The sequence below is a fragment of the Sciurus vulgaris genome, assembly GCF_902686455.1.
Source record: "Sciurus vulgaris genome assembly, chromosome: 2".
NCBI classification, from domain to species: domain Eukaryota; kingdom Metazoa; phylum Chordata; class Mammalia; order Rodentia; family Sciuridae; genus Sciurus; species Sciurus vulgaris.
This window is the reverse complement of record NC_136462.1, coordinates 102,158,280-102,180,160: the sequence shown is the minus strand read 5'-3', so window position 1 is coordinate 102,180,160 and position 21,881 is coordinate 102,158,280. Positions and strand designations below refer to the sequence as shown.

The window sequence follows — 21,881 nt, the reverse complement described above, 5'->3', positions numbered from 1 at the left end:
TATTCCTTTCTTCAGTGCACTTTTTTTTTTTTTTGGGGGGGGGGTACCAGAGATTGGACCCAGGGATACTTAAACACAGAGCAAAATCCCCAGCCCTTTTTTTATATTTTATTTAACAACAGGGTCTCCCTGAGTTGCTTAGGGCCTCGCTAATTTGCTGAGGCTGGCTTTGAACTTGTGATCTTCCTGCCTTAGTCCTCTGAGTCACTGGGATGATAGGCATGTGCCACCGCAACCAGCCTTCATTGCATTTTTCGACCACATCAGTCTTCTTTCTCTTCTACTATAGTCAAGTCTTACTCACAACTGGAAATTGAGGTAAAAAGCTGGAGGCAACCTCCTTCACTCTAAATGACTCCAATCTCTTGGAAAGTACACTTAGGTGTGATTAGGATTTGAGGGCATTAAAAGATCATAAATGACAAGTAAGTTGAGTCTTAAAAGAGCCCATTTAATTTACAGATAGTATATCACTGATGATCTGAGAAAAATTTTTTTCCAGAGAAATAATACATTCGTGCCCAGGAAGATATTAGAAGTAGAAAAGTAAAGGTAATGGATTAAGACTGCTCATTCAGAAAAATTGGCTATAAAAGAAAGAAGAGAAAAGAGTAAGAGTAAAAGGTAAAACTAAAAGGAGGAAAGCATTTTGCACATAAAATATATGAATATTATTATAAGCTGTTAGGAATGAACCAGAAGAGTGGTAGATATTTAAAACATTGAAGACAAAAGAAATGGTTGGGAAAACAAAATCTTGGACAAGGGAGAAAGAAATGAAAGATTAAGCACATGTGGCAATATCAGCCATCGAGGTAAATCCAAAGGAATGAGGCTATGAATAAAATGAAAATCCTGAATCTTCATTTTTAAGTAGGACTAAAGGTCATCTGCTGAGACAGAGATAAAGACAAAGATGTAGCAAAGCAGGAAGAAAATCAATTAGCTTTAAATTTCTTTTCCAAATATTATGTATGCAGGAAAATATATGCTTTCAAATTGTGGGCAAAATATTTAAATTGGCAAAATCTTTTGGAAATAAACTTGTTCTCAAAAACATTCACATTTTTTAAAAAATGCATTGATTCCATTTCTAAGGAAATAATTAAAATTACAGACAGAAGTTTATGCAGAAAATGTTCATTGCAACATTATTCATTATGAGAAAAAATTGGAAACTACTTAATTGTCCAATGATAGAAAAGAGGCTAGAGTTGCACCTAAGTAATACAAATCTGTGCAAATATTCTAATGATGCCTACCAAGAATTTTTAATTTCATGGAAAAATTCTTCTGATGAAAATAACCAAGGATTTTATTAAGCTAAGTAAACATATCATTCGCTAAATATAAAAAAAGAAAGTTATAGCAACTTATAGAAGTTTCCTGATATATACTTTTTAGCAGTTTTCAAGTTTTCTAGAGGTATACATTACTTTTGTCATCAGAAAACACATACCAATCCTTTCAATCATTGGTGATTTATCAAGACTAATGTTGGAAAGGAGAAAAAAGTAATATTTACTAAGCACCTATGGAAAGTGAAGATAAAAAGGAGAGAATGGAGTGCAGATTCCTTCAGCTTAATTAATAACATAGGGTATGTACTGAATCTACATTATAAAAGTACAAAATCAAGGTTGAAGATTTGGGATCAGATATGTTGAACATTTAAAAAATTGTCACTAAGCATAGAAAATACTCATTTCTAAATCATGCTGGAGAAAAAAAGGAAGAAGCAGCAGCTCAATGAACACTGGGCCTTTGTTCTTATACAGTAATGATGCCCTGGAAGTGCAGTGTGGCTGCCTTTCTTAGATGAATTGGATGACAGTAGTTATCCAGAATCCCCCTGTATTTTCCTGCTATTCTACAATGAATCTAAATATCCCTTGCCTTCAGAAAGAGCAAATGTCAGTTGTCAAATGTCATCACCCTTGCTTTCTTAATATTGTTGACAGCAAGTAATTTTTTGTTCCCATTTCTAGTAACACTAAAATTTTTTTTTAAATAACCTGAAAGGTCCACATGTTTTAAGAAAAGTAAAGAGCATGTTTATCTGTGGAGGTTCAGAATATTTCTAAATGTCTGATATTTACACACCAAGCTCTCTTCTCTAATTTGCATAACTTCAATAGATGAAGAGCTTGTGCCTGCATTACTGCACTAAGTATGAGGCTACATTATTGTTAATAACATCAATGCTTATTTTATTATAATATTAAAATTATAATTTTTAATTGAACCTATAGGTTATAATTTCTATCTCATCATTAATTATGAATTAAATAGACTATCTGTGGGACAATTGTGCTAGAAAATAAGGAGGGCATTTCAATATTAGGATTAGTCTTTATGTGCAGAGGATTACCTACACTCAGATGAAGTAGGATAGGAATAGATTATATCAACCTGAAAACAATATCAATCATAAGATACATACGGGAGAAAAGGAAACGCTTTCTAGAGGGTGGAGAAGCTTGGAGGAGGTGGGCCGTAAACCATGTGGAATTTGGTAAGATTTCCTAGTGGAAAGGACAATAACAAAGCTAGAGTCTAAAAAGGGATTTTTATTAAGTATAGGAAAGTGAGTCCTCTAGCTAAAGGTTCATTAGGAAATAATACCTAAAAATTCATATAAGAAGAATAGGTTAAGAAAATTAGTGTCTAGATGTTTAGGAAGAGGAGCTTGGAACTTGAATGCAAGAAACTGATGTTTGAAGAACTCTAATTTGGAAGAAGAATGGTTTGAAAGAAAATATCAGAGAGGACAGTGAAGTATGTGTCACAGTTTAGATTTATTCAGACAATAAAGAGATTCTTACAGAGCACTGTTACAAGAGGCCATGTACTGTGCAGGTGAAGATGCACATAATCAAGCACATAAGTGCAGCAGGAGGGTGATCCACATGCACAGGACAGAGTGCACAGAGTCCTGCTGGAATTGATGTGATCAGAGAGGAACTATGGGAGAAATGACACTGATCTCTTCAGTGATGAAAATGAGACGATGAAAACACATCAGCCTGAAAGGATAAGCACAAAGGCCCAGGAAGAAAGAGCATGCTATGCTTAAGGAATAAATGAATAAATAAATAAATAAATAAATAAATAACCAAGTCGGCAGCAGCTTTATGAGAACAGTGAAGAATGGCAGGAGATGTGATCAGATTGGTAAGCAGAACGAGGTGGTGTAAAGACTTGCAGGCCAGGGCAAGGACTTGGATTTTCTTCTAATTTACCTGTGAAGCCGCTGGAAAGTTTTAAGAGTGGTAAAAGGTGAGCTAGGCTTCATAGTATCATTATCCATATTAACCAAAAAATGAAAACTATAGTGTCTATCAGTGGATAAATGTATAAAGACAATGTGGTACACACAAACGTACACTTGCCCTCACATGCAAACACACACACACACACACACACACACACATACACACACACAGGAATATGATTCAACCATAAAAAAGGAGATTCTGCCATTTGAAACAACACAGATAAACCTGTGAATGGACCAGACACAGAAAGACAAATTTATTTATTTAAAGAATCTTTTAAAAGCCAAACTCTTAGAAGCAGAGTGCAGAAAGTTACCAGCAGTTGTGGTAGAGGAATGGGAAGATGTTGATAAAAGGGTTCAAATCTTCAGTTATAAGATAAATAAATTATATAAAATAAAACAAGGCAACTAAAGTTAATAGTACCATTTTGTGTATTGGAAATTTGCTATGAGAATATTGTTTTCACCATCAGAAGTTAACATGTGAAGTAATAGACATACTAATTAGCTTCATTGTGGTAATCCTTTCACGATGTATACATATATCAAATTATCATGTTGTACCCTTCAATATGTACATTTTTATTAATCAACTGTACACAAGCAAAGTTGGAAAAGCCTCTATTAGCTTTAAAGTGGAGCAGTCAATAGTGTGCTCCCTCAGGGAATGGATGCCTCTTGATTCTTTTCCTGTTTACTAGGGAATCAGAAGAGGCCAAGGTGAATTCCCTCCTTAGGCTAATAGTTATACATGTATACATATCATCATATGTATATATGGCTATTAGAGGAAAAAGAATGTGTGTGAATGTGAGTGAGACAGAGAGAGAGAAAAGAGAGAGGGAGAGAGAGAGTGTCTATGGAGGATATACTTTCAAAATCTGTTAGGTTGGAAAAAAAAAAAAAAAAAACTGCATGCCTGTAATCCCAATAACTCCAAAGGCTTAGGTAGGAGGACCTCAAGTTCAAGACCAGCCTCAGCAACTTAGCAAGAACCTGTCTCGAAGTAAAAGAGAAAAAGGGCTGGGGATGTGGCTCAGTAGTTAAGCATCCCTGGGTTCAATTCCCAGTACCAAAAAACTGTGCTCATAATTTTATAATATCATCCTCCATTTAAAATAATTTTATTAACACCATAGTTAAAACATAAGCATTAGTAGTTTAAAAATAATTGCCTAGTCCCAACTTTCACACTAAAAGAAGGAGTGGAGGGGAGGAAGAAGAGATGATGATGATGCTGGGATGGTGATGGTGGTCATCATCTTAGTATTAAAGGAGAATAGGCTACATTTGCAGGACAGTATGCTTCAGTAGAAGGAAGTCATATCCAAGCTCTTATATTGAACCCACGAGCAGGAGTCTCACAGCCGGAAGAGTTAACTGAGCAAGAGAACATTTGTTTTTAACATCAGACTCAATGTTCAGTCAGGTTTTTATTATACCAAACTACTAATTATAAAGCTCTAATAAAAAAGGAAATAGAAATAGAAGGACTTAAGGTACTCAACTAGAACTATGTGGTGAAGACCTGAGATTTTTTTTTCAAAGTATATTAATCTCTTGGAATTTTTAGCAGGGATTAGAGAGAAAATGAAGGCTGGATGGGAATTCTGAGGAAAAACAAATTTGGAAAATCTAACAGTAAAGTTAAATGAATTTCTTAGTGTAGGCATATCAGAACCTTTTGTATGCTGATGTGCTTTATAAAATTCTAAGAATTGAAGCCAGGTACAAAGTCATTTAAGGGATAGCTTATAATCACGGCAACTCAGAAAAAGTGGCAAAAATGGCATTGTGTAAGGGGACAACCTAGCAGGTGATGCCATATGAGCTCGATGACCTTGTGAGCAGATCCACTTGGATCATAATGGGTTGCTACTTAAATGTCGCTATCTAAGGAATTGAAAAAAGTCCCCAAAGCATCAAGTAACATAATGAAACACTACTGAGCTGGCAATCAGAAGACCAGATCTCGATCCCTACTGCACTATTCCCTTGCTTTAGTCCCTGAAGGCCCTGAGGACTCAATGACTCAGTCAGTCAATGAACATCAATTATCTCTTCAATGTGAGACAGTCTTCCAAATTCTAGGGAAAGACCAAGTCCTTAACCTCTTGGAGATCACATTCTGTGGATGACAGAGAATGAACAAATAAAGAAATATACAATATCACCTGATCATGGGCATCAGGAAGAAAATAAATTTGGATGAAGTATTATTAAAAGGAGAAGAAAAGGAATCACTTGTCATCTCTGAAATTTCAGCAATTTTTAGTTTTTAAGTAATTGCATGTAATAGACTATCCCAACATCCTATACAATAAACCTATACAAGTTTATTTTTCCCATTTGACAAGAAGTTAAAAGGTATGTTATGTAGGGCTGATAGGGTGGTTTCATGATGTTGTCAGTGTTCTGGGTACCTTTGATGCTTCTACTGGTCATTCTTAGAGTAAACAAACTGAACCAGAAGTGCAAAGCAGCACTCAAAGCACTAACATTATAATGGAAGACTACAGTATAATCCCTTACTAGATCTAGCCTTACTGTTGCTTTATTGTGTTTGGCACATATGAAATAAAATAGTGTATTTTCACATTTGTCACAAGTAAATAAAAAATAAAACACCAAATGAAACAATGATAGTTACATGCTTTTCAACCAAAGAACACATTTATAACATTTAAAACAAATTACCGGAGATGACTGGAAAAATGTTATTCTAGGGACTCCACAAAAGTATATGATGTTGGCAACTCAAGTTAAATTGATAATGATTACTTATGTGTCATATTTGATACCAGCATGTTTAAGTTCAGGTACTCCATTTATCTATTAATTATAATTTTAATTTACTTGAGGTGTATTTTTAACTAAAGGTCAAATAAAATACTTTCAGAGTTCTGAAAAAACTCAGAGAAATGAGAAATTAAAAAAAAAATGCTGGACTGAATGGCCTCAACCTCATCTACAGACTCAGAAATGCTTAATTTTTTTCATTTTGGGGGAGTCCAATTTTTGTTAAAGACCTTAAGAAATGTATTAATGTTAGTCTTAATTTATGATTTCAATGCTCATCAAAGAGCAGTGATTTCTCAAACTTTTGAATGATTTGGTACAGATATTGTACAACTGGTAGAAATATTAATAACATAATGAATTCAGAGATGGGTAAATCCTTCTCATCTGTAGCTCCTAAGAAACACAGAAAGCACTATTCATTCTTGAGCTATCTGTACACACTATAATCTCTCAGGCAGCTGGAGTATACAAAACTCATCTACAAGGGATTACATACATTATCAGTTAGATTTACGGCTTCCTTATGCCTTAATGTATTTTAATTATGTTTATAAAAGCATTCTGAAATATGTTATAGAAAATATGTTTTATTTTGTTAGTCTATGGATATTTAATGATCTCATCTAAGATTTAATCAGTATCAGACCACAGGTGAGTCTTTTACCACCTACTTTCCAAAAGAAAAAGACCATTACATATTGACCCAATGATTTCATTTACAGCAAATAATTCTATTAGCAGCAAAGCTTTATTCATTAAAATAATCACTAGATAATTTTATATCAGATTTAAAGTTGAATATTAGTATAATACTGTGTACTGCAAAATGTGAGGGAGAATTCTTAAAGAAGGTAGACCATGAACGTATTATCAGTGAACTCTTACTGGGTTCACAGGAATTAATTTATATTAGTCTTCTACAGCAAATGTAGAAGTTTTCTATAATAAAGTTCTACAAAATAATTTGAAAAATCAAACAATCAAATAAATTAATAAATAAATTTCTAACTATTTTAGAAATTAATATTTTAGGGACAAAATAAAACCCAATCGAAGCGATCTAAATAGGGGTTTATTTCTGTTATGGCAAGAGGATCTGAAGACACTTAGGTCTCCATGACTGTCTTCATTATTGTTTCAACAGCTGCTCCTATCTCAACCATTATACCATCATTGAAGGAATAGGAAGGGAAAGTGGTGGTGCTTACAATTCCAGGTCAGCTGGATGACCACTCTTTGCTGTAAGAAAAGCTGGGAAAGTTCATATATGGATTTTACATTCTCTCTAGCATCAGGAAAGGGAGAATGAGGTTAAATTTGAATGCTGGGTAAGCCAAACCTGTAGTGTCTACAGCAACTATAAAAAATAATTGGGCAAACATTTGGTACAATTCATTAAAGTGATTATTATTAAATGATTAAAAATGCAACAGCAAGGGAAAAAAGGAACAAGGAAAACAAAATCATCATGCAATAACAGGGGGAAAATACCAATAGCCTAATGTTAACTTTATATCTACCTAATATTACTGTAGCTAGTTCAAAACAAAAACAATAAATCCTAATTTACGCACTAAATCCTAAAATCCACACTATAGTGTCAAAAGAGTTATGTTATTATAATGATTTGGGGTGTAATTTCATCCTTAATTTACATTATTTCTTCACATTTCTGACAGTGAAATGAATTGCTTTAGATTTTTTAAATTGGGTTAGGGCTTCACATATGCATGTGAGGTAGAAATAGTTCAATCCATAGCAAAGAGTGATGACCTATCAAGGTGGAGTCATGCCTACTTAGCTATACTAAGGAATTTTCCAATGCCTTGTTTATTTCATATACTGTGTTAATTTTTCTGTTTCTGGAATCACTGTAAGGAACTTGAAAATAAAAATCAAAAAATTCACTCTATAACTTTTGAAATGAATGCCAAATTCAGGAGGCATACCCCACATAAATTCAACCAAAGCCAAATAATTTATATAATTAAAACTTGTGGGAGTAAAGTTCTAAAATAGGTTTCTTCAAACAAGAAATGGCATATTATCCCTTACTTCTAATTAAAGATGAGGGAACTATAGTCAACTTTCTCTTTATTTAATAGGCTGCCTGTATGGTATAATTTTAGTGAACAAATATACTAATAAATCCTTTCATAGTTTACACAGAGTGTCACTCACTTAACTCTATTTTTTCTATAATTCACCAAGTTCCTTAAGCATGAAATGGAGGTTTCAAAACTCTAATTCTCATGATAAGGATTTAAATGTTCTTTAAAACAATGTAGAACTCTCTAAGTCAGCATGAAGTGATGGGAACTCTAAATAGCATAAAGACTTTGAAAGGAACAAAGAAAATTATTATTTAGATACCAGCTACCTGACTGAGAGAGTACCCCAGTACCACCAGGTAAAGGTAAGAAGAAAATGTTAGGAACCCATCAAAGCAGTGGACTGACAGTCTGAATTGCAGAAGAGTGCTAAAGTTTCAATAGGCTTTAAATCCAGTTTGGGGAGCTAGGTGGTCTAAGGACTGCTCTGCTCCAAAGAAGGAACTTATTTTGATTGACCTTCAGCCCTCAGACATAAGCTACTACAACAGCCACTGCTAGATACCATCATGCCTTAGGAGTAGAAGTCTTCAGCTGATACATACTTCAGTGGGGAGAAGACAGGGTCCCTCAGCAGACTGCAGCTTTAGGAGAAGTGACCGCTAGAGCCACAAGCCTGAGTCCCACCTGCACTTGTCTGCTGAGAATTAGGGAGTGTCTCTGCCAAAGTCACATCCTTCAGTCTATAGCCAATAGTGCCAAGTCCTAGATTCACCTGTACCTGTCCACTGGGAGATGAGAAAGGACCTAGGTACTGTTCATAGCTCCAGAAGTGTGGCTACCAATCTCCAATCTCTGGCACCATCTGCATTCACCCAGCAGGATGTAGAGAAGGTCTCATTCCTAAACTACAGCCCCAGGACTCTAGTTTCCAGTGCAAAAAGCCTTGGCATCACCCAAGTTGGTCCCTTGGGATCAGAGGAAGGTCCTATCCATGTCCTATAACTGCTCTATCATAGGTTCCAATGCTACCAGCCTGGTCACCACCAGAGCTTGCCCCACAGTGATTCCTCCATCACTGCCCCAGATCCAGGATTATAGATACCAGAAACAGAAGCCCCAGTACCACCTGTGCTTAACCGACAGGACCTGGGGTAGAGGGTCTCCTCCACAGACCATGGACTTCACACCACAGCTGCTGAGCCAAAAAACACCCTGGGATCGCTTGTTATTATTTCTTGGGACTTTGAAAAGATAGTATCTGTGTCTCTCAGATCAGGTCAAGAAGCAGCAAAATGCAAAAGGAAGGGACCACAAGGAAGATGAATACTTCCAGGGTACATCCCCAGTGATCCACCCGACCCAGTCACGTCCCACCTGTCTACAGTTACCACTCAGTTCATTTAAACTACAATAGATCACAGTTTTCAGACTCCAGTAATTTGACCTTCAACCATTCCTGCATTAACACAGGAGCTTTGGGGGATACTTCATATCCACTCCATAACATTCCACCCCTGACCTCCAAATGCTTATGTCCATCTCATTTAGATCATCTTCAAGAATCTTCATAGTCTTAACAGTCCCAGTACTGCACTACTAAGTCCAAAGTCTTGTTTAAGACTCAAGGCAAATTCTTGGCTGTGAGATATCAAATATATAGTGGATATATACCCAATATATAGTGGCACAGAGCAAACACTCTCATTCCAATGAAGGGAATAGGGCAAGACAAAGGAAGGATGGAACCAAACAAAACCAAAACCCAGTCAGGCAAACAGGTTCTGTAACTCAATGTATGGCATCTATCATGCATGGTGGCAAGATATATTCTCAAAGGGGTTTGATAAGTTCCATACCTTTGTCCTTGCTGGTTACAGCACTCATAGCCTCTCTCAGCCTGACTCTCCATAGTCAGCAATTTTCTCCAGCAGACAGTCCACATAACTGTCATAAGTTAATTCCTGGGATCTCCATTCCAGTTTCAGCTTCCATCCACAGTATCATGCATTGACCTCTCAGGGACATCCTACAGAATTCTGACCCTACTACACTTTGCCTGACCTCTCTGGCCTTTCTTTTAAATCTTGGTGAAAGCCTCCATAACCCTTTAACTTTAGTATTCTGCATTCCTGCAGAACCTGTATCATGTTGGATGATGCCAAGTTCTGCTACCAGCTCATACAGAAGGTAGGCCTACTTGGATCATGGCAGCAATAGCATCTGAGTATGCTGAAACAGCTTCCTAAGCAAGGTTCTGAGCAAGGTTCCCTCACAGTCTACTCAGTGGAATTTTACTTTTACAACCTTGAGCCTGCCATGCTTGTGGTCTTGCCAAATAATGAGGTGACCTTAAGCATCTTTCCTACTATCTCTGTACAAAACACTTTTCATCTCTATAGTGACTATAATCTCTTCAACAACCATATCTTTCTTGTCCCGTTTAGACATTCTTCTAGCCAAATGTGAATTTTTAAAATCCTTATTTTCTTTTTCTGCTCCTAATTATCACAGTAAACCTGGCTAAAGGCTGACAGCCATATCCATGCCACCACTTGAATGCTATGCTGCCTTGAAATTTCCTCTGCCAGATTAATTAATCTATCACTTTTAAATTCCTATGTCCTCAGAAATTGTAGACAAGTTCTTTGCCAGAATATAACACAAATGGCATCTATGCCAACCCCCAATCAAGCCCCTGTTCCACTCCAAAATTTCATGGGCACAGTCTTTACTTTCCTCATCCTTACTGGCATTCTGGTCTTTTGAGCTCCCATTAGAATTGTCCTTTAAGATCAGTTTACTCTTTCTAGTGGAGCCCATCTTGGAGGTATGTATGTGGGCTTGTGGGGACAGTCCCCACCTAGCATACAGCCAAAATGTGCTTGCAAAGTGGGCTGCCTGGAGTTAACTCCCTTCCACCCAGCACCTCTGGCATGTGGTGTCAAAGGTCTTGCCTGGGAGGACTCGGGTAAGATTCATGTGGAGATTACCTCCCCCAAGCAATCTGAGATGGAGTGGTGCCTGGATTTGCGTCTCTATTCATGACCCATGACTTGGATACCACCTGTGCCATACTCCTTACTGCTTTCAGGCATATTAGACATTCTTTTTCTAATCAGATTACAGAGCTCACCTGTTCTGGCTTCCTGAACCTCAGGCTTCAAACTTGATGGGCCCTCTGGGTCCTTGATCTTCTTTGGTGATGAAGATGGAACCCAGGACATCTGTCATGGTCAGCACTGCACTCTACCACTGAGCCCAGCCCTTTCACTTTACAAATAGACTGAGACCTAAAGAGGGATATGACATTACTAAGACTGTGCAGTTGGTTAATGTGGGGATTCCTGGCTCATATCAGTATCCTTCCATCATTTTCATGGTAAAGTTTCATTGCCCCTCTGAGAAGTTGTTTTGATGTCTTTGCTCTCTTATATCCTGCAGAGATTGGTCTTATCTCATTTTTCCCCTAGGCCAGGGGATACAATTACCAGGATCACTTCTTTCCCAGGATTTTCTGAAGACCTTTCATGTTGGACAATGTGATTCATCAGAGAAAGAGTCCCTCATTCTCTTCCTATCCATGAGCCACTCTTCCCAAATGTTCTTCCATCATCTACCATCTTCATATCTGCTATACTTCTGATTCTGGATTTGGGGAATCTCCACCAAAAAAGGCGTCAGAAGGAAATGTCAAGTATAAAAATTTTGTTAAGAAGTGGTGGCTCTTGGAACAGAGGGCTTTCTCAATAAAAAGAAGCAGACTTCTAGCAAGGTGCCTAAGTTGCACTCAGAACCTCCAAAAGAAAGGGGGAAATGTGAGAGCAAATGGCATTTGGAAGATCATTCCCCTTTCAAAAAAGAGACAACTGCACCCAGGAATGGGCCACGGTTGTCCCTGGACAAGAAAGTTGCAGTGTCTTGACTCACCCCTACCCCTTCAAAGAAGGCTTATTCTGTTGCAGCTAAAGTAGATTTTCTGGGGGAGTTCTAGAGTACCCTTCTAAAGATTAAGAGCCACCCAACTTGCTGCCAGAGGAAGGGCACCTAGAAGAAAAACCCTCCTTAGAACAATGCTACACAGCATTCTACCAGAGCTCACTAAGAGAATAAGTGATCTGCAGCATCCAGAAGTTGCCAGGGAAGTTGGTAGCAATTGTGAGATGGTGGGCACAGGACCAAAAGGGCATATTAGTTCTATGGTTCAAAGTAGCATTGTCAACTACAATGGAGATGTCTTTACGACAAGTACATCCTTCTCCCCTGCCACAATGTGGACTACTAGACCAATTGGAGCAGTATCTGTAAGGAGCCATGGTGAATACTACACCCTTCAAGATTGCTCAGAGCCAGATCTTGAAGATACTCTTTGGGAAGATAATGGTGGGACATGCTATTCACAAAGACTTCAAAACCCTAATAGTACTTTCACCCACAGTCCCTACCTGAGACACCTTCCAATGTCCCCCCTCAACCAGAAGGCCAACTGTAGCTGTGGAGAGACAGAGGAAGCACTCAGGAGAAACAAGGCAGTCTCTACCACCTTCACACCTGTGGAAACTAGACTTTCTGGGGAGAAAACTCTACCCCAGACCTAATATCCATTGAAATTTCACCTCAAGTCTTGTGTCCTGTATCTAGTTAAGTGTCCCATGGAAGGGGGACATCTCCATGTCAGAATCCAGCCCTAGACTCCTTATCTTCTTCTTCTTCTTCTTCTTCTTCTTCTTCTTCTTATTATTATTATTATTATTATTATTATTATTATTATTATTATTTTGTGGTGCTGGGGATTGAACCCAGAGCCTTGTGCTTGGCAAGGCAAGCACTATACCAATTGAGCTGTCTCCTCAGCCCTAGACCCCTTATCTTAAATGGTGATAACCTCGGGTCCTAGGGTGCTGTTTTGATTTCTAGGGCAGGGCATACCTGCAAATGTAGTTTCCCACACTGACTTACCACTAGTGTTGTCATATGTCTCTTGTTTTTTGGAGATGGGTGTGTGGGGGTTTTGCCAAGGTTGGCCTCAAACTCCTGGACTCAAGCAATCCTCCTAGCTCAGCTTCTTAAGTAGCTGGGACTCAGCATTTTTTATTCTCAAGTAATTAACAGCATCCTCTCAGTTTCAAAGTGTCTTGATTGGATACTCAATGTATGATCACATTACTTATACCAGACTCTACTTTTGGCTCAGAGTCTGCATCCAGCCTGCCAGGATACTAACTGCCAACTTCCAGAAGAGCCACTATTGATAGGTTTCATTCTTAAGATTATAAGACAGTGAGGTAAGAGTATAGCTTAGAAATCAATTTTTCATATTTAGAAAAGCAGTCTCTTACCTAGGATAACAGAGGCTTTATTTAATTTAGACTCTACTTGGAAGGTTGAAAATGAATTTAAATGGTTTTAATGTTTGTTTGTTTGCTTGCTTGCTTGCTTTTTTAGTCTTTTACCTTGCTACACCAAACCTATGAAACTCAAATGATTCCTTTGATAAATTTTTATAATGGAAAAAAAGAGATTAGTTTACAACCTTCTAAAGCTTCTCTAGCCGGGACCTCAATACATTTCCAAACTCCTCCCAGAAATCAATTCCAAAGGATTTTGTACCATATAGTCATGTTAGTCACAGCAAAAACCTCACTTCTTGATACCAGTCCCTGTGTTAGTCAAACTTTTGTCACTGTGAACAAAAACTTTCAGGGAAAACTTAGAACAGGAAAAGTTTATTTTGGCTCATGGTTTCAGAGGTTAAATCCATGGTGCGCCAACTCCATTGCTCTGGGCCTAAGATCAGGTATAACATCATGGTGGAAGGGTGTAATGAAGCCCTCCTCCATTCATAGCAGTCAGGAAGCAGAGAGAGAGCAAGAGGAAGGGCCACAGGAAGATGAACCTTTCCCAGGCACACCCCTAGTGACTCACTCCCTTCAACCACACCCCACATGCCTTTGGTTACCCCTCAGTTATCCATTCAAACTAGGACACATTGATTAGATTACAGTTGTCACAATCCATTTTATCTCCAAACATTCCTGCATTAACACGGGCACTTTTAAAGGATAGCTTGTATCCAAATATTAACAGTTCCCAATGCAGAAAGGTTCAGTTTGGCTGTTAGGCAATGATTGGATCATGAGGGCCCTGATGTTCAGTGGATTACGTCATCTGATAGAGCAGTCCACTGATACTTGAATGAATGACTGTGGGGTGGGTCCTAGTTAAAGTAGATCACTGGTGGTGTGCCCTGGAAGGGTTGTCTTCTCCCTAGCCCCTTCCTCTCTTTCTGTCTGCTTCCTAGCTGCCATGGCAAGAGAAGCTTTTTGCTGGAATGCCCTTTCACCATGATATTCTGCCTCACCTCAGGGCCAGATCAATGAAGTTGCTAACCACAGACTGAGTCATCTGAATCCAAGAGCCAAAATAAATCAAAATAAACAAAAATAAATAAAAATAAACCAAAATAATTTACCCATAGATTTGAAAACTGAAGTTATCGACAAAGAAAATCTATAAAATCTTATCAAAGAGCAAATGAAATTTGAATGATTTATAATCTATAGAATGTATACTTACACATCTCACAACAAAGAAATTCACGGAGGTGCAGATGACTTTGAGATCTAAGTAAACATTTAAGAAATAAATTATGTCAATCTTAAATATCTCTTTAAGAAATTTGCTTTAAAATAGTGAATATTCTACAAATATTTTTTTTTCACAGTGTAGTCTTGATATGAAATCCTGACACAGGCATAAAAATAAAAAAGTGTGTACACACATATACATCCGCACACATACTTTTTAAAAAATAGAATAACTTGATGAGCTGGCAAAGAAAACTGTTTCTTAAGAAACAAAGAATTCAAGGTAGATAAAAGACCAAGGAATTAGACTAAAAACTGTGCAATTGATAGAAGAAAAACATAGTCAACACTCTAACATATTGGTGCAAGTATCAGCTTCCTCAATAAGACCCCTAAAGTTCAAAAATACAAACAAGAATCAATAAGTTGGATGGCATTAAATTAAAAAGATTCTGTAGCTCTAAGGAAATCATCAAAGAACATGAAAGGAAAACCTACAGAATGGGAGAAAATCTTTGCCAGCTACTATTTCAACAAAAGATTAGTATCCGGAATAATACAGAACTCAAAAAATAAAAATAAAAAAAAAAAGCTTAATATCAAAAAACAAAAACCTAATCAATAAATAGGCAAATAAAACAGACATTTCTAAAAACAAGAAATACAAATGGCCAAGAAATATGTGAAAAAGTGTTCCAGATCATTAGCAGTCTGGGATATGTCAATTACACACTGAGATTTCTTATGATGGCAACCATTAAGAATATAAATAATAGTAAATGCTGGTGGGGATATGGATAGAAAGGAACAATTTTACATTGTTGGTGGGACTGCAAATTAGTACAAACACCATGGAAATCAGTATGAAGCTTCTTCAAAAGACTAGGAATGGTCAGGTGTGGTGGCTCATGCCTGTAATTCCAATGGCTCAGCAGGCTCAGGCGGGAGGATCAAAAATTCAAAGCCAGTCTCAGCAAAGCAACTTAGTGAAGCCCTAAGCAACTTGGTGAGACCCTGCCTTAAAAACTAAAAAGAGGGCTGGAGATGTGGCTTAGTGGTTAAGTGACCCAGGGTTCAATCTCTGGTGCCAAAAAAAAAAAAAAAATAGGAATGTAACCACTATATGATGTAGATATTCCATTCCTTGGTATTTATACAAAATAACTGAAATCAGCATAATATAGTGATACATGCATAAAAATATTTATCGCAGCACAATTCACAATAGTCAAGTTGAGGAATCATCCTAGGTGTCTGTCAACAGATGAATAGAAAAAGTAAATGTGGTAAATATACACAATGGAGTTCTACTTATTCATACAGTGATAAATGGATGAAACTGGAAATCGTCATGCTTAGTGAAAAGCAAGATTAAGAAAGTCAAAGGTCAAATGTTTTCCTCTCATATGTGGAAGATAGAAAAAGAATAGAAAAGGAAAATCTGATGAAAATAGAAGGGAAATCAGTAGAGTAGAGGTAGCGAGCGGATCAAGGGAAAGAAGAGAATGGAGGAAACAAAAAAGAACTGGGGGATAAAATTGACCAAATTATGCTATAATTCACCAATGAAATGTGTTTGTTTTCATTTATTTATATAGATAAATAGAGGGAAGACTGGAGAGTATAGAAAGGAGAGGAGGGAGAGGCAGAAGGGGAAGGAAAGGGAAATACTAGGGAATGAAATGGAACAAATCACGTCCTGTGCACACATAATATGTTACAATGAACCACACTGTTATCTATAATACATATAATGCATAATTATATACTTTAAAAGACAAAGAAGTTACACTATAGAGAAAATACTGGTAAAGTGAAAAACTGCTAGATTAAACTATATAAAATAAGTACTTCTCTTCATCAAAAATAAAACACCTTAAACAAATTGAAAAGGTGAGCAACAGAGCCAGGGAAGCAATTTGCAAGACATATAACTGAAGAATGGCCCATAGCCAGAATAATTAAATGCTCCCAAACAATAAGAAAAATACAGACAATCCAATACTCAAAGACGAAAGCACTTGAATGAGCAACTGCAAAGGTGATCAATACATTTCACAGGCATTATCATTATATATCCCCAGAACGATTAAAGACAAAGACTATTCACCATGCCTATGATTTGCAAAATGATAAAACAGGAAATCTCTCCCATACAACTCGTGAGTATGCACATTGATACAACTGCTTGAAGGACATGTGTCAGTCAGTTTATCCTGGATTGCACATAATTATATGTGGAAACCTAGTAATTCTACACATCAATATGTTTTAACAAAAATGTTAAAATGCACGCATATATCAAGACATATGCACAAAATTGTTCATTGGTGAATTATTCACAGTAGTCAAGTACTGTAAAGAACCTAGGGGGAGTTTCAAGATGGCAGACTAGAGGGTGGCTGCATTTCATGCTGTTCCGGGACTCAAGATTCAAGAAGAGGAGATATTGAGTGACTTGGGACCAACTCAAAGCTGCCAGGTGAGTCTCTCCCATTGGGGAGGTGTCCCGGATGGGGCGGTAGTCCCAGAACGCAAGGAACTTTGTGAAGTAGAGTTGCCCAACAAGACACCCCTCCCCCCGCCCCGGAGCAGTGAACTTGGACAACTGGGAGCATTGTAGAGGAGGGCCACTAGCACAATGCTTGGACTCAGAGCAACCGCACCGGAGCACTGGGTGGCTGCCCAGAGGAGGAGGCTTGTGGTGAGTTGTTTGGACTCAGAGTGACCACACCAGAACACCCGGGGGCTGCCCAGAGGAGGTGGCGGGTCGCTTAGACTGGGAGCAACTGTACCAGGGCTCCAGGTGGCTGCTCAGAGGAGGGGCCACACAGCCAGGCCATTAGGTGCAGAGCACAGTCCCAGGACCTAGGCGGCTTCTTGGTGGAAGAGCCACACAGAGAGACGCTTAGGGGCAGAGCGAAGGTTCCAGGACTGCAGGCAACTTCTCTGAGGAGGGGCGGTCTAAGGAGACTCTTCTGCCCAGGGCGAAGCTCCCAGGCCCAAGAGGTAGGTCCGGGCACCTGGGAATGTTGCAGACGAAGGCTGCTCAGCCCAGGTGTAAGTTGTGGATTAAGGGGAACCTCTAGGAGGGGAACTGACCAGCCAGACCTCCCCACTGGGTGAGTCTTCTCTGCAGGGTGAGGTTTTCCCACAAGGACAGTAAAACCAGAGACACATGCCCAAACAGGCCTTGCCTCAGCCTAGTTCCCCTTTGCATGACCATTGGTCAGTAAGTGGAGGCACCTCTGCCCACTAGCAGGGAATATATCCCACCTGAAGGCCACCACCCCTAGAGAGGCAGCTTCCTGTAGAGCACTGCATATCAACTTCCTCCAAGACTTCAGGCTACTGAAGGCTAGGAGGGGATATACTAGAAATCTTCAGGGACACTATAAGTCAATAGAGGAAATCTGTAATATCTCAGCAATCCACTGATACCTGAACAATATGAGAAAACAAGGGAAGAAAATGCCCCAAACAAATCTAGATGTTATATCAATAAAATCCAATGACAGCATGGCAGAAGAAATGACAGAAAGGGAGTTCAGAATGTACATAATTAAAATGATCAGGGAAGTAAATGATGAGATGAAAGAGCAAATGCAGGCATTGAATGATCGTACCAATCAACAGTTAAAAGAGCAAATACAGGAAGCAAGAGATCATTTCAATAAAGAGTTAGAGATACTGAAAAAAAAACAAACAGAATTCTTGAAATGAAGGAAACAATAAACCAAATTAAGTACCTAAATGTTAATTAGAAGTGCAATGGAATGCTTATTATTGAACATTTGGAAGAAAAAAAAATGCTACATGTAATAATTTAAATAATCTCAAAATCTTTTCTAAAATATCCTCATCACAAAAGAATTACAATTTTATGATTCAATTTATTTCAAGTCATAAACAGGTAAACTCTATTTTAGGGTTTATGATAGCTATTTTTTTAGAGAAGAGTAAGGGTTAGTGATGGGGAGGAGACACAAAAGACCCTCCAGCTGTTAAAATATTTGATTTAATGACCTGCTTTTGTTTATAGAGAGTTCACGTTGTGGTATTCACTGAGCCGTTTGGTCAGGAGTTTTTCCCTTTTCTTCATGCCTGCTATGCTTCAAACAAAGTTAAAAAATAAAATGGGTTTTGCTATAGACTTGAAAAATATGTAAAATATATACAAATAGATTATTTTTCCTATATGGATTTTTAACTAAAGTAACCCATGGCATATATTTTTTCTTAAGATTTCTATAATATAGAATATTTTATTTTCAAGCATATTTATTTGGATATTGAGAAAAATATAAATGTTCTTTGAAAGAGGAGAAGAATTTAAAGAATTATCTCCAGCTTTTCCCTCTATCAAATTCCCCTTTGGTGGCTTTGGCCTCCTGGAATGGAAACAAACCATCACAGGCTTGCACACAGTCAGCCCCAGAAAATAGCCATGAATTGCTTATGGTCTAGGGAGATCTGTAAAGAGTCTGGACAGGAGTGGCCTTACTCAGGGATCTAGGGGAAAGTTTAGGACAGAGCCGCTGCCCAATTAGCCCTGAGGGTAGAGGAAGAATTACTGGTGACCGAGAAATAAGTAAGGGGACTATGGGGAGAACAGTGTGTTCATGAAGAGAGAAGAGAAAGGAAGATTCACACAAACTGAAGCTGAGAGCAATGGGCCAAGTCGGTACCTCACAGTGGTGGACAGAGGCAGTCACCACAAGGCTAGCTGGAGCAGGTCACTGATAAAATTGTACAGAGAGTGAAATAGCAAATAGTGCTCATTAAGTTTCACTTATTTTAAGCATTCTAATAAATGTATTTAATCCTAAAATACTGTACATTTAACCCTGTTATTTTTCAGATAAAGGAACCCAAGTTTAGAAAGGTGACTTGAGTTATTTGAAATTGTATGACCTATCTTCAGCTTCATGGAAACATTTTTTTTTAAAGGAACTAGTGCATGCTGGCAGTGTGTATGGGCTAAGGTGTTGCTGAGATGGCAAGAGTTGCCATACAGGGTGACAGCAAGAAAGACAGTCCTAAACAAGCAATCCTTAGGGAGAGGATTCCTTTTCAAGTTCAAGTTTGAAGCTATTAAACCAGAGAAAGCAGAATCAATCAAATATGCTAGTTGGCTAATTCTACCCACTGCCTTGGGATGTCACCTTGTTTGTTATTGTTGTTTTTGTTTGTTTGTTTTATTAAACCCCCAGGTTGAAGAATCTGCTAGGTCTGGCCAAAGGTGAAGAAGAAAATGTGCCACCCTCCCTAAGCCACCAGGGCATACTAGACCAAGGGTACCCTCATTAAAATCCTATAGCCCCTCAGCTGGGTAGGGATATGGAAACTATTGGAAGGCACAGTTTTCTAATTCAGTCTCCGTGTAAATTTAAAACCATCATTTTTTTTTTTTTTTTTTTTTTTTTTTTTTTTTTGCAGTGCTGAGGATCGAACTCAGGGCCTTGTGCTTGCAAGGCAAGCACTCTACCAACTGAACTATCTCCCCAGCCCAAAACCATCATTCTTTAATAAATATTGATAAGATTTTCAAAGAGTGGTAAAAATTCTTAGGAGAAATTCTGAGGCCAGGATCCCTGTCCCATCCTTATAAGTGAAAGACAGGTAGGAGGCAGGAGGCCTAAGACCCAGAACTCTGGAATATTCAGGGTAGCCTGGTAATATAATTAGTAGATAGAGTTATCTCATCTAGATTCAAGTGCCATCTCAAGCCATTTATAACTATGTGATCTTGATAATCCCTTTAGTGTCTCTTTAAAGTGAGGGTAATATTCCATACCTTATACAATTACTGTGGGAATCAATTGAGGCAATATATGTAAAATTCTCTGGCATATTTCTGTGCATATAATATGCACTCCACACATACATTTCCTCCTTTTCCATTCATGTAGTAAAGTACCCTATGAGGAAATAATGTATGTCAGGCTGCCAGAAGAGACCCTTCTAAGTACTTTTCAATCTGAGTAGTTGGTAATGAGTAGTGGCAAAGTAGATGGAGGAAAATTGGTTTAGTTGACAAGATAGTACACAACTTTTGGTAGCTGTAGGAAAAAAAGATTACCCCAACCCCTTCTGACCATGATTTTTTTGTGATGTTGGATATGAAATGGTTAAAGAGGGATTTTCAATGTTGACAGGCCCAAACAAAAGTGTCTTGTGGTTTTTTTTCCTCTTCATAGAATGCAACATTTAACTTTTTGCAACAGGAAAAGATACAATAGATGTACACTATTTTATTTAGAGTGATGCATACTGTATAGGAAACTATCTGAAATAAATTCTAATGCAATCACTATAAAAGTCCATGAATACCCAATCAAATCACCTAGTGACATTTATCCCCTCCACTGAAAAAAGAATAATGCAAACAAATTTCTCCTGTTCTGGGACATTCCCCATGAAACTAAGTGCTGCTCTCTTTATAAAAACTATTGACTGAAACAATATTCTGACTCAATATTTGGCTCAGAACAGCTGTGAAAGCACAATTTTCTATTGATAGCTTAATTTTCCTCTCACCTTGGGATTCTTAGAGGCAGGCTCAAAAGCACATAAAGCCACACATTCTCGACACACAGTTTGTAAACAACATTCAACTTGAAGAGGACATCATTTTTGTAATCAACAGGATCTGTTTATTTTTGCTTAAATAAGTTTTGAGTGTGATAATAATTAGATGACTCGGTATTCAAAATTCTGTGATGTCAATCAAAACATAGGCTTTCTTCGGGATTAGAAAAGAATGTGTCTTTCTTTTTGTTCTTCTAACTAAAAGGCAGTACATATGGCACATCAAGTCTACTAAATTTGCATGAAAATTAAATATTTGTTGAGAGTAAGCTAAGCATAAGACCATAAAACAGTGTTATCCCAAACTAATTTCTCCTTATATACATATTTAAAATATAGTGCATCCTGTCATTATTTTATTTACGCATGAAAATAAAAAATAGGAGAAGTTACTAATAATATCTTATCTTATAAACATTTATCTATTTATTTTAAATTGAGCCTCATGACAATGGGAAGGGGTCCTTCCTCCCATTTTATGAATGAGGAGTTGAGTCTCAGAAAACTAGCTGGCTTCTGCAAAGTCACACAGTTTGTAAACAGCAGAACTGGAAACAAATCTAGCCTATG

At 37.8% G+C, this 21,881-nt stretch overlaps 1 protein-coding gene and 1 pseudogene across 2 annotated transcripts in view; one reads left to right on the top strand and one right to left on the bottom strand.

Moving 5' to 3' along the window:
* The window catches only part of UNC13C (unc-13 homolog C), an 869,114-nt gene that overhangs the window by 679,596 nt on the left and 167,637 nt on the right, over positions 1-21,881 (bottom strand). The gene's annotated exons all lie outside the window — the stretch shown is intronic.
* LOC306655324 (interferon-stimulated 20 kDa exonuclease-like 2) lies at positions 10,966-12,625 on the top strand (annotated as a pseudogene). The gene is made up of 2 exons: positions 10,966-11,104; positions 11,722-12,625. The product of its transcript is annotated as an interferon-stimulated 20 kDa exonuclease-like 2 (transcript).